The 14,170-nt window shown below is 40.9% G+C and overlaps 1 protein-coding gene across 9 annotated transcripts in view; it reads left to right on the top strand.

The window, feature by feature from the left end:
• The window catches only part of IQANK1 (IQ motif and ankyrin repeat containing 1), a 338,309-nt gene that overhangs the window by 30,728 nt on the left and 293,411 nt on the right, over nucleotides 1–14,170 (top strand). Inside the window, exon 5 of one of the 9 annotated variants that reach the window (XR_011201021.1) lies at nucleotides 11,905–12,220. The exons of 7 other annotated variants lie outside the window; for them this stretch is intronic. The gene's annotated coding sequence lies outside the window, so the exon portion shown is untranslated. Of the gene's footprint in view, nucleotides 1–8,467; nucleotides 12,221–14,170 lie in introns of those variants that run through there. One more of the 9 variants, XR_011201020.1, reaches the window with a different exon arrangement.

Genomic DNA, 14,170 nt, shown 5'->3' with positions numbered 1-14,170 from the left:
TTCACCACTAAATAAGATGTCATTAACATAAGGTATTTCTTTAATGGCAGGTACAAGTTAACCCTTCCCCTATTATTTGTAATTATCACCCTCACACTATTCTTGCCTAAGGAAGATTTTGATAGATGATGAATCTGTCACATCTTATCCACTTGTGCTCCTGGCTGCCGCATACTCCAGCCAAGACTATGCTCATTAGATGAAAAGGAAGCTGCCTAGTGAAAGCTGTATTTCTTTATAGTTTAAAAGATGTTGTTTTAAACCTGTCCAGCTGCACAGAGTAGTTACACTTAGACGTACAAAATTTCCCAACTTCATAGTGATTTCTTGTGCTTTTTTGACTCATGCTTACTTTTTGAGGGAACCTTCATCTACAATTGAATTGACTCTTACGTCTTTAAAGTCTGTGCACAACAAATGTTGTTGTACTTTGAGACCTAGTTCTCCATTTCATTGTAGACAAATGGTCACTGTCTAACTCAAGACATAGAATAATCAGGAGCAGCCACGGGCACAGAGGGTTTCCAAAAGTATTTGTTTTGGAAGATACTATCTTCGATACACAAGTGTCACTGTCAATGGATGACATCTCATCCAGCGGCTAGACAAGTCTCCTCTTTCTAGGTTACCTGGTACCCATTAGATCTATTTGAAAATGGTTGATCAGTGCTGTGCAAGAAGAGTTCTGACAATATGTCAGTGAGCGCTGCATACCTACTGTATTTTTATTGAGGGTATCAGAGAAAAAAACATCTTGCAAGGGGATTCTGGTGGAACACTCTCTTATAGGTCAAAGCACTGTGATGGGCTCATGAGTGTAACGATAAGGGCCTCATGTGAACAAACTGAAGGTAAAGGAAACTGGCCAGGAGCAGGGTTACCACCTCAAACTGCCACAGATGAGACTAGCTCATCTGCCTTTCTAATCTTTTTCCTGTTGTTCTATCTTCTGACAACTAGGAGTGGCTCCAGTTTCTTCACTCTGGAAACTAGTCTCAAGCTGAACCAGTGTTGGGCAAGGATGATCCTTGTTGCTCAAGACCTGCGTCTTCTGTGGTGGTATCTAGCTCTTTTACAACCTTACATCTAATCATTTAGAAAGCTTTCAGGCCAACAGGGTATTCTTTCTGGATACCAGTCAATATCCTGCACCCCAGCTTACCACCCCTGAACTTGACCTTCTTGCTGCTAAGCACCCAGAATATGAACACATACATTTTTAATTTAACTGTCTGGCTAGCCTGGAAGAGAAATTCCAACCACACGCTCATGAAACTAAATTATGTGAAGAAAAGGTTAATTGGAGAAATTCATACCTTACGTTATTTATCTAATTCTAGCTTGAAGTTCTGTGTTTTTTAACTATCTTTTTATTAGCATTTACTACAATAAATCGTAATACAGATTAGTTCTGGTGAAACAGGGAGCACTTCTGCGCAAGAACATGCATTAGGAATGTTCCACAGTGATCTGACATCTCTGCAATGACAATACCGGGATAGCTTGCAGTTCTTTCTTAACGTACCTGTGTCTGCTTCGACCATTTATTACAAAAAACATTTCCAGGTTGCTTTTTCACCGTTCCCAAAATTACATTTTTCCATGAGAATACAGTGTTGCACTACCTTTTCTGATGCACAAGGTGGACCTGCAGCACCTGTCCTTGTGGGTTGCCTTCTTAGGTTGTATCAGTTCAGACAGAAGAGTGAGCTGAGACTTTAGGGTCTTTTCTCCAAAGATCCTTAACCTGTCATCTATTGTAAAATTTTGCCTGGAATCTTAATTTCTTTTGAATATGAACTTCATACTTTCTCTTTATACTAACAATTTCACTTATTTTCAAAATCCTTTACTTACCTTGTATTTTAAGAGCCATTGCACTGTGTCCCTGAAAAAAGGACAAGACCAAGAGAATGCAACTCTGTGTAAACTGTGAAGCTGAACGTATTGGTCAAGCTTCCTTTAAGGAATCAATTACTAGTGAATAGTCTCTCAAATATCACCTGTTGCTACTGAGCCAACAGACCTTACTAAGTAAAGACCGAGTTTATTTCACTAAGGGGCAGACAGCCACTGCAGCTTTTGTGAGGATCATCCTTTTTCAAGACATTTGCAGGGCTGTCACCTGGACATCAGGCCGTACCTTTGCTAAGCATTGCTTCATAGATTTTAACTCCAGAAATGTACCCGAGTGTGTCACGCATAGCTACCCAGTCTTTTTGAATAATTTTCTTCACTGTGCTTTGGTTCCCCTCCACGGAGTTATGATTTAAGTTTTCTACTCTGTTCTAGTTTTCATGCGCTCGGTCCGGAATTCTGAGATGAAGAAAGTAAGATGCTTACTTGTGATCCTATTTCTCAATGATAGTTAATCTCTCTCAGATCCTTTACCCAGTCTTGCCTACAAACTCAACTCTGACTTTATGCTTAGTACAGAGCTTCCCGATAATTTATGCTTGCGCTCAAACTTCACAATGTATGGACTATTTGCCACCTTCAGAACCTTGTAAAGTGACTGCAACACTTAACAATGGGAAAGGGGCGGCTTTCTCTTCACCTGCCTTGCCAGATAAAGAAACAGATTTACGAAAGGCCTTTAGTAGCATAGTGCTCGCTATTAAACAGATGAATGAATGCATGTCGTGCTACTTTGTGGAAAACTCCAAATACTGTATGAAAGCTCAAAATAGAAAGCTCTCCCTGAGGAATACAGGAACAAATACTTTTAAATGATACAGCAATTTGTGTTTCTGTGAGATGAAACGCATTACTTAAACATGTCCTGGCTTTCCCGGTTTAACAGGCATAACAAAATCACTGTGTGAGCATAGTTGATAATAACAGAAGAATGTGGACAGCAACGAGCTTTACCTCCTTGAACTAGCAACCAGATGCACAGAAATAACCCTTTGAGTATGTTTATGGTGAAAGTGTCACTTTCACGGTTTATGGGGCAGAGGACAGCTGCTGCTAGTCCCTGAAGGCCGTGTTCCATCATGGGAAATATAGCTACCAGTTTTGCAGTTGTCCTATGAGGATAGGGGGTCTTGTCCATGCCCGTTACCTGTTGATCTACCAAATCAAAATGCAAAATGACTAAATCTCCCATGCTCAGGGAAAATGGACTACAAGTCTCAGCAGTGTGTAATAAAAAAAAATGGTATGTAGAGAAATCTTGAAAGGAATCATACACATAATTATGTTATGTGTATTTGTATAGTGCACAACTCGCCTGGGAGAGTATCCTGGCATTGAAGCAGAAGCTGTTTTTGCAGAGCCAGTGTTGGGGCTTGGTGAAGTGCCAGTTCTTCAGTTTCTTATGAAATTCAAGAACTGAGGAGGAGGCTCTCTGATGTACAAGGACATGTAATTCCAGGCTTTAGGAGCAGGGTAGGAGAAGGCATGACTGCCAGATCTGGTTCTGCATATGCGGGGGTTGTGTGCGAGTAGGAGCTCAGCTGAGCACATGTATGGTAGGTTTGTGGAAGTTTATGCGGTTGTTGAGGTACATGGGGCCAATGTTGTGTAAGGCTTTGTGTTTGTTGGGAGTTTGAACAGTGCTTGTTTGTGGATTAGGAGCTAGTGGAGCTCTCTGAGGTGTGGAGTGATTTGAGTGTGAGGGTGAGAATGATCATAGAGTTTGGTATGGTGTGGAGTCTTCTGGTCAGTTGAGCGCTAATTCCATCATGGAGTGTGTTGTCACAGTGCAGCTTTAGAGTGATGAGGGCTTGTGTGACGATTCTGCGAGTGCTGACAGGTAGCCATTTGAAGATCTTCTTAAGCATCTTGAGTGTGTGGAAGCAGAGACTGAGACTGCATTTGCTTAGCCAATCATGGTGTGTTGATTACTGATTACTATTCCAAGGTTCCTTGCGTGGGTTGCTGGAAGGGGTGTGGGTCAGAGTTCGGCAAGCCACCAGGTGGAGTCCGAGAGCAAGGTGTCTGTGCCGCAGATTACTACTTCTTTCTTTTCTGTGTTAAGCTGGAGGCACTTGGTTTTTATTCATCTGGCCACTTTGGTCATGCAGTTCTAGAAATTAGTGTGTGTGGGTGTTACGCATCTTGTTGAAAAGGGAGAGTATGAGCTGGATGTATGCTGTTGATCTTTTGGGCATGAATGGTGCCGCTGAGTGAGGTCGTGTAGGTGTTGAACAGAGCTGGACAGAGTGTGGATCCTTGTGGAACTTCACAGATTAAGTTGATGGCATCCAAGGTGAAGGGGGGCCAAGCTGACCCACTGGGTTCAGCCAGACAGGATGGAGCAAATCAAGCGAAATGCAATACTTTGGATGCCGGCTTTGTGTAGTCGTCATATAAGGATAGCGTGGGAGATCATGTTGAAGTCTTTCTGAAAGATCCAGTAGGATGAGGGCTGTGGTGTTGCATCGGTCCATGATCATCTGGATGTCATCCATGGAAACAGAGAGGGTGGTCTCAGTACTGTGGTTGGGCCTGAATCCAGATTGAGTGGTGTCAAGGAGGTGGTTGTCAGTGAGGTGGGTGGTTAGAGGGTTATCCTATTTTTCATGACTTTTGCCGGGAAATGTAGCAGGGAGATAAAGTGGTACTTGACTGGTGACTTCAAGTCTGTTGATTGTTTCTTGAGGAAGAGGAATTTTGTAGCATGTTTCCAAGCGTTGGGCGGAGGTGGATGTAATGATTGATTGATTCAGGATTGGGATTAGGTCTGCTCTGATAGGGTCCAGATCTTTGAGGATGTAGGGAGGCTTGCGGTCTGAGGGTGCTGCGGTGTATATGAATAGCTGTTTCCTGAGTGGTGATGGTGGACCAGGTGGCTTTCTGTTAAAAATCGGATGTTTCTATAATGTTGCTGGAGCTAGCCCTACGCAATCAGGTTGATATTAGACATTGCACTTAAAATACATGTTATAAAATCAAATTAAAGCACTTTTAAACTGTGTGAAAAATGAAAAAGGATAACACTCGCCTCCCTCACAGAGACTGTGGGTTCTCAAGAAGCAGGCTTTCTGTTGCCAAAGTATGTCCCTCTCCTCCTGACTAAGATGCCTTGGGATTGGTTGCAGACTCGTGTGTCTCCAGTGCAGGCTCAGTTCCGTGAGTTATTCTCTGCACGGGTCTGCACAGCTGGGTCTTTATTCCAGCACAGGTCAGTGCTCCTCCTGTCGCAGGAGCAGAACTCTTCCAGTGGGCTAAGTTTACATCTATTCCTGGTGGTGGGTAATGTGCAAGTTAAGTTTCTGCTGATCAGACATTTTTCCCAAGCTGCTGTTGATGAGGTTCCTACAAAGTTGAGGTCAATCCAAGGAAATTGTTTCGAACTGACAGTTCTTATCCAACGTAGGAACCCACCGACTGTAAGCAAGGGTCAAATAAAAGATGAGCCAAGTTAAAAATCCTTGAAGCTTTCTCACTAGGGCTTCTCCACTGTTGTGAAAGAAATGTATATTTGAAAGGAAACAGTATAGATTTGGTGATCAACCTTCCTGAACAGATATAAGTAGAAAGGCAACACGTGGGCACAAGAAAGTGTATTGGAAGGATGACACACAAACACTACCAGTAGTAGCCAACTTATTTTTTGGAGTATCTGGAAACATGGCTAACATAGTGCAAAAACCTGGTTTGGTTGTTGTCTTTTCCTTTTAGAGGATGCAGCCCCCACACTGCCTTCATTTGTCACCATCTGGTATGCCAGACTGGATACAGAGCTTTTAATAGAAATCTACTTAAAGGACATTACACCCACAAAGACACCCTGCATGGTCACATCCATATTGTTTTTAAATCTGTATCCTCTGGAATGATACAGCTACATAACACATGGCATATTAATTGCACTTGTATAACACATTCTCACACTGGTTATCTCACACCTGAACCCAAGATTCACACCATGCATGCTACCACTCACCACATTCATACATATGTTTGAACTGTTATGTTGAGAGATTTTTGACACTGAAAATCAGGAGACTCCTGTGCGAGGGAAACAATTTGCTCCTCAATAGAATTACAGCTGATATCAGCCGTCCATCTCCCAATCCATTGGTAAGAACATGTTAGCCCCCCTTGACTGGGAGTGAGGGGCACACTTCGGGTGTTCAGCCAGTCCAGCAGAGCCTTGTGCTGTCTAGGTGAAAGATCACAAAGACATGGAAGATGTTCATTAGGCTCTCGAGTGAACATTCTGCAATGTGGAGTACAGGGTCAGAGCAAATGTCAAATGAAGGGCGCAGCTATCTAGGTATAGTGAAGACTGTTGTCCCAATATGAATTTATATCACATTTCTTTTAAGAATGCTGCTCAGTCTAATAATGGAATTTTCAGTCTAGAAAGGGAATTTACAATGCACTGGCAACCAGACAGAAGACTCTTCTGACACTAGAGAATTTCAGTAAGACTAGAGCTAGGAGAAGTTAGTGAGATTCCAAAACTGTCTCCGATAGTCAGGCTTTCAGGACTTAAGGGAAGGTAAGACAATCCGCAATGAGACATAAAGACAAAGGGGAAGCATTCCAGACCAGTCTTAGCACCCAGATAAGATAATAGACACCTACTCAAACGGATGTGCCAACAAGTGGCATAGACAGATGCCTGAAAGTGTCTGATCTGACAGAGCGGGAAGGAAAGCTGATTCAGGTTTAGATTGAAGATAGCCAAGCATTTTTAAAGCCTGATGTACCAAAACAAAAGGCCTTGAAAATGATCTGTCTGCAGCCTGGAAGCTGGTATAATGAGATGTAAAAATGGGAGACGCGAGAGTAGCACGGAGGCATAAGATGAAGGGGACAACTTCAGTTTGGATACTTTGAAGTCGATTAAGAAGGGAGGCCGGGAGAACTAAAGGCCACTGAAGCAGTCCACGCACAAAAAATTGTTGCCTGAACTATTGTTTTCCAGGAGGGAGCAACCGGGTGATCTTTCGCAGTAGGTGAAGTTGATAAAACCAAGTATTTGAATCTTAAAGATGCCAATACCTCCAAGTACCATAATGGCATCTGTACTTGTGATACTGCAGTGTGCCTGCCTTCCTAGAGAGAGAAAGAAAAAGAGAGAATGAGTTCACTCTATTCGCGTTCTCTGATTTCAGTGTTTTTACTGATAGTTTCCTCCCAGTAAAAAAGAAGCTCTAGCAGGAAACAAAGATTTTGTTATGTGGAAGGGTGTTGTGGTTTGGAGCATGGTGAATCGTTGATGCTTCAGTTTCGTTTCCTTTTGATGTACATTGCTATGGCTAGTGCTTTCAGTCTATTCTCGCAGGAGAGACCTTACCTGCATTGCATGTCTTAGAGACATTGAGGTGAAATAGCTTACATACTAAGGCTACAAAAGTACTAAAAGCATCAAGTTGAGAATCTTGCAGGACGTTGTTGCTGGTGTCAACCTTCTCCTTACCCTCATGTCTTCAGTAGTCTGTAACCTGGTAAGGTAGATGCTGGTGACCAGAATGACTTTAAAGTGGTGAATGTACATCAACACAAATTGTGGTGCTTGTGATTATTACACATGTTTAATTAAATTTACTGTCTCTCTGACACTTGAGCAAATATGCTAATTGACCCTGGGCACAAAGGCTTATAGAGGATATCGGACAAGCACTTATTAGAGACGAAACAAAGGTTTATGGCATCACTCAGTTTTCGTGCTGCATCTCATATTTTGTTAAATGCACCCTTACTACATTTGGAAAATATTTTACACTTTATACTAGAACTCTGTCTCTTAAAGTGTCCACAACATACTGTGACACATTTGTGTTTTTCAATAAAAAAAAAAATATATACATTTATAAAATAAAACAAAGAAAAGCATATACATAGTCTGCTTAACTGACGTCAATTTTTATCTACTGAGAAATGTTTACTTTTTAAATATGTACATTAAGAGGCACAGAGAATTGTTAGTTGTACAAGCTACCTGTGATTGAAAGGTGTGCCTGCTGTATTTCAAGAATTTTGATTTTGAAGGTTGATTGAAACATTAAGCTTCCTAAATTGGCTTACAAAAATATCAAATTGTGCAGAGCCAAATGGTTTAAGTTTGGATTACTTAAACCACTGATGGTCACAAAAATGAGTTTTTAATTAGTAAAGTTTGTGAGACTGCTTGCAGGGTTATCCAACGTAGGTCCAGAGGGGTCGGGTCCATGATTAATTTTTAATATGCACAGGTTGTACTAATTAGTTGAATTTAGATTAATTGTGTGTAGATTTATTTTTTGTAAATATTCTGAAAGTATGACACGGATCCAGTCCTTTCCGACATTCATTGGGTTCTCCTTGAATAAGGAATCAAGAGCTTTAATTTGTGCAACTTGCCTCTGTGATAAAATATGACAGTACATGCAGCATCCTTTCACTCAGAGATAAGCTTGTACTTCCCACTGAAGCAACTCTCGAGCCCCATGTCGTAGCATAACTGGAATCTTCACAACAGAGGTTAATAAAGCAAAGCCAGAAAGTAACGAAAGACCATCTTTATCAGACAGTGACTCCGATGACGGCAAAGTGGCTATGAAGCCCATTGAAGGGCCAAGAGGGTTTGCACGAGGCCTGCCCCCGGAGAGGATTATTGGAGCCACCAATAGCACTGGAGTATTACTGTTTCTTATGAAGTGGAAAGACTGTGATGTAGCCGACTTGGTGCCAGCAAAAGAAGCAAACCTGATGTGTCCTGATGTTGTTATTTCCTTTTATGAAGAACGACTAACTTGGCATGATTAGCTCAAAACTGTATACAAATCAGTTGTTTTCAACATTTCTTAAATGATTGTGATGAAGGGAGTCTGCAATGTTGGAGACAAACTGAAGAAGAGATTTTGTATATTTATTTTGGAGTATTTTTCATACTGCCTGTATACCTTCTGCGGATAATTTGTTTACTTTTGTCTTTTGTTTTACAACAGGTGACTTTGAATTTATTTATTTCTTTTATATGTTTGATTGTGTACCTTGGCAGTTCCTTTCTACCTTCCAAGGCCTCTGATTGTTCTAGCCAACCGACAGAGGTTTTTACTTTGTCTATTATTGCTGAAGTTCTCTTTTCTTTATGGACAACTTTCTCTGCTTTACCGTTCACTAACCTTTTTAGTAGTCATTCTGTTATTCGGGCCGTCTAAGCGCCTCCTAATATCTGTATCATATATAAGACCAAATGTTAAACAAAACTACTCCTTCCTACTTGAAAGGTGCTTATTCGTGATTAAAAAAGAAACACTACGTAATTACCATTTTTATGCAATGAAAGAAATTATTATAAAGTATCATAACTGAGGTATAAGTGGCTAAACTTCTTATTGGATTCATGAGTAAAGTTCCAAGTAGGGTTCATAGACATGGTAGCCAAAGGCTTTATGAGTCCTCAGTTAGAGTTATAGGAGCTTCATTTCTCACAAACCACTCCCATCACACCGTTGCCCAGTTTACAATCTATGGTCAACTCCATCCAATTTGTTGCATTAACAGAAAATAGTCCAAAAACTCAGTTATGTCTTTAACTCACTATAACCCCACAAGATAATTACTGAGACCATGGTGGCACGGTCTCAACATTTGCTTCTCCTATGGGACCCTTCTAGGGATAGTTCCTACTGACGACTTGAAAGACATTGTTGTTGGGTGCAGTTGTCTCTATCCTTGCTTTAAGCACTACCACTTATGGCCTATCCATGAGCTAATAAACCTTATTTTGCTGTATGCGGTGACTAACAAATCGACAAATCTTCCTGACTTCACAAGGTTCCTGTCTCCAATGTATTCAAGAACAAAACTATCTCCTTATCCGTTTAGTGATCGCACTACAGTTAATTTTCCAGATTTCCTTTCACTGAAGAACAAAGGCCTAGGACTAACTCATCATCCACACATTGGAGCTTACAGTGACTATTTTCATCTAGCAACCGTAATCTATCCTGATGCCTTACTCACTCTGCTGTTCTGGTCAGAGTCAGTACTTTTGTCTTAGCTGACAGAGGGTACACAGAACAATACAGATATCTATTTCAGGCATGTCTTGTTGAGTCAGAAATTCTGGAAACATCTAAGACTGGTATGCCGTCAGTATATCCAAATCACAAAACATTTTTTATATATTTCCTACAATCTGGAATTCTGTTGTCTAAAAGACTATTCTATTAATATGAGATGCAACATCTGAAATGAATGTAATATTTTGGGAAGAACGAACATTTTACCCATTGCTGAGCCGCATATGAAAAATAATACTTAATGCTGTGAAATAAGCATATTGACTTCTCACATAGACTTTATCATTAATTTGTGTGTGCAGTCTAGATGTTATTCAAAACTCTGTTGCTTAGTATTTGTCACCAAAGATTCTTGTAGTTCTCCAGGGCAAATCATCTCATAATTTAAACAGATGTCTTATACTTCCCGTATCCCACTTAGGACAGCTTCTAGTTAGATATTTCCATAAAGTGCATAAATCAAAAAGGAACTTGGGGCCTGTGCTAACTCACTGTATTGAATTCCTCATTAAATAATGTTTCTGAAACGTTTGCCTTCAATCCAACATACTATAACGTAGGTAGGCTCAAAACTGTCCTAAATATCTCAGAAAGCTTCCAATCTCCCCTCGCCTCCTACCTAAAATGCATTTTCTTCATCTAAACATAAATGTCCGAAGGTGTTCTGGAAGGTGTCCACCATTGCTGCACCCATGTGATTCCTGTTGTTAAATCTGTGTATTCCCAAAGACTAAACTTGTGCCACCTTTTATGTGGAATTACTAAAATAGGTTTTATTATCAAACTATTTTAAAATGCCAAAACACCCAAATACTGTGTTGACGTTCCTTTTATGTGCAGTTAGAAGTTTTGAGGTATGCTTATCGAGTTCAAGAGCTGTGTCCTGACCCAAACATAGTTCTGCTCACAGGGAGGAATGTTCTTCATTGCCTGGATTTTCAGTACTTGTGAGAGTTCTCCTCAGGGGCCTAGTGCCATAGTCGGAAGGAAAACATTAGTAAAAGTCTAGCATTCACACTTGGGTGTGTGATATTATATACTCTTTTGGCCCACTGTTTGTTTATTCATGTCCTGGACTGTGTGCAAAAAATGCATCTGGTTGTAGAACAAATTCATTAATTTCCTAGTGCAGAGGATAAAGCTGCTAAAAACATCATAGTTATTCTCTGTAAGGATTACTGCCATTGCCATTAGTATAGCCTCCTTCCGCTACTTAATACGGGAGCTTATTCATTCGTGTCAGCCATCTTTGCAAACAGTTTATACTGATTTGTAAGAAATTAGTTTTTTTTCCATTTCAGTTATTTACACAACTGTCCACTCCTCTTATCACATTAGTGACTTGCAATCAAGGGAAACCAGGCTCACTCCCAAAATAGGCATAGCTGGCTTCTACTATTATCTGGGAACAATTGAGCTTCATAGTTCTGTCTTCTCTAAAAAGGATTATTTTTAAACATCATCATAAAATATGATGTCACTGTCTGTTTTTGACCTTCACTTGCAAAGCTACGTTATCTGAAAAGACCACATCTTGAATTTTAGACTGGTGAATCACCCCCAAAATCATACAGATTAAAAAAATAAATACAGCTCGGAAATGTGTGTATGACGTTCTCTCTGAATTCACCTCCAAACATCTAATTAGGCTTAGCAACAGTTACCTGATGTAAGGGGTTCATCAGGATAGCATAATGCCCCTCTTTCCATAGATTAGATCCCTTCCAAATGACACTGTGCCAATATTCACAAATGTGACTTCTGTGTTGAACATGGGTAATAAAAAGCTGATGTACCTTTTCTGATGTGTTCTAAGTGCTTTGCGTTGTAAGATGGGTTTCTTGTCTGGATGTATTTGTCTTTTTTTTTTTTTTCATCCTACCATGTGGTCAAATTTAAAATCTTGATGTACTCAACCTGTCTCCTTTCTTCTCAGGGGCTTTAGAAGTTGTGAATCTTGGGTCTGAAAAATCAGTTGCCTGACATCCTTTTCTGTCAAAGATACTTGAAACGTTTGTTCCTGCTCTACCATTCTTGTATAATTAAAGAAAAGGATCTATGTGAAATTGTTGGTTTCCATGTCAGAGCGAAGTTTCCTTTTGTGTTCAAGTAAACGTTGCCTTTATTTGCCTCACAAGGGGGGTCCATTTACTATACAATATAACAAATGTTATATACAATTTTCAAACTATGTTTATCTACTATAAATAATTATTTACAAGTGTTCAATAAAGTTAGTTTTATATTCTTGAGCTGTGAATATGATGATGCATTGATATCATTTGCTTTGCTGAGCAGAGTGCATTGGTTTTAGGGACCTCAATGTGGTTGCTACACTTGTGTACATATGTCTGAATTTTAAGAATGTGAGTATTCTGAGCCCAGCCAGCATGCATGACACATGCCTAATGATGTTTCACACTGCCTAAAATGTTGGGGCAACGTTAATTGATTTCACTTTCAGCTTTCTTTTATGACAAAATTACCAGTGTTCAGAATACTATTGTTCTTGAATGCCCATCCATCCATTTCTCAATTCTGCGTATCCTACACACATTTGCCAACTCAGATCTTCTGTCAGTTTTCTCTTGTCTTCTCCAGTTTGAGCCACAAAGCTTCTATGGAGTGTGATGTCTCATCTTAAGCCTGGCAAGGCAATTGTGTTCATTCAGCTTGCAGTGATGCCTCGCCCAATATCATAGCCGTCTGATCGGTGCCTTTTGGTTGCGGGTGTGTTATCCTCAAGTTTTGAAAAAGCTACAGTCATTCCTCCATTAAAGAAAACAGACCTAGATTCTTCTGCTTCCAGGATCTACCATGGTTCTAGAAAGTGTTTTCCCTGGTCTTCCAAGATAATTTGTGGAGACTTTCAACTGCGTGGACAAAGTCTAGGTCACCTTTCGCCTGCACCTGGATACTGAGCCAATGCTCGTGTCTGCGTTGGATAACGTCCGTATGGCAGGCATTGCTCTGTTGATGCTAGCTTTGCCAAACCTGTTTGCCTCTTTTAATACTGTTGACCACTGAATCTTCATTGTTGGGTGAAGTTGGCTCCTAATGTTGTTTGTTTATTTGTTAATCGAACTAGCACCCACAAGGATATTCTGGCTCTGAGCAGGTATGTGTGCCTAACTTTGCCTATGGTAGGTTGGTCAATGGAACAGCCAAGTTTTCAGGTTCATGCAGAATTAAGAAAGGAGGTGGCTCTGATGTGCAGTGGTAAGTCATTCTACACTTTAGGAGTGTTGTAAGAGAATGCCTGTCCTCCTGATCTTGTTCTGTTTATGCATGAGATATGTGCTAATAGGAGTCTTGCAGAGTGGAGGTGTCTAAATGCTGGTGGAAGGGGATAACCACTGTTCAGTTAGGATGGGGCTAAGTTGTGTAGTGTCTTGAGTGTATGTAAGGAGTTGTGGATGGAGTCCCAGAGGTGTGGTGTGTGGTGTGTGGTGTGTGGTGTGTGGTGTGTGGTGTGTGGTGTGTGTTATGTGGTTCTGTATGGGAGGTTGAGGACCGGTCTGGCTGCAGAGTTCTGGATGATTTGTAGTCTTCTAGTAGTTGCTTGGTGATCTGTGCTTAGAGGGTGTTCCCTTAGTGCAACTTGCTTGTGACTAGAGTGTGAGTGACCGTTTTTCTGGTGTTGCTTGGGAGCCATTTGAAGATCTTTCTTAGCACCTTCAGGGTCAGGAAATGGGATGCAGTGACAAAATTGACTTGTGCAGTCATGTCCAGTTTCCTGTAGATGATTTTTCCGAGGATTCTGGCATGGGTGCTGGGTGTGCCCCAAGTTTGGCCAGCCACCAGTTGGATTCCCATGGTGAGGTGTTCTTACCGAAGATCACTACTTCTGTTTTGCCAATTTTGAGCTTGAGATAGTTGGCTTTCACCCAGTTAGCGACTTTGGTTATGCAAGCAGTGAACTTGTTATTTGCGTTTGGGATCTTGTCTGAGAATATAAGTGGTGTGTTGACGGCTTAGGAGAGGATGTTGATATGTGTCTGGATCAAGTTGGCCATAAGGTGGAGGTATGCACTGAAGAGAGTGGGACTGGGCGATGACCCTTGAGGCACTCTGCAGATGAATTTGCGGCTTCCAAGGAGTAAGGTGCCAAACTGACAGCTTGTGTTCTATCCATTAAAAAGAAGTAGATCCAGTGGAGAGCAGGTCCTTGGCTGCCAATCTTGTGCAGTCGCCTGATGATG

The sequence above is a fragment of the Pleurodeles waltl genome, chromosome 2_2 (genome assembly GCF_031143425.1).
Source record: "Pleurodeles waltl isolate 20211129_DDA chromosome 2_2, aPleWal1.hap1.20221129, whole genome shotgun sequence".
Taxonomy (NCBI): Eukaryota; Metazoa; Chordata; class Amphibia; order Caudata; family Salamandridae; genus Pleurodeles; species Pleurodeles waltl.
The sequence above is the reverse complement of the archived record's forward strand: the minus strand, read 5'-3'. Positions and strand labels throughout refer to the sequence as shown.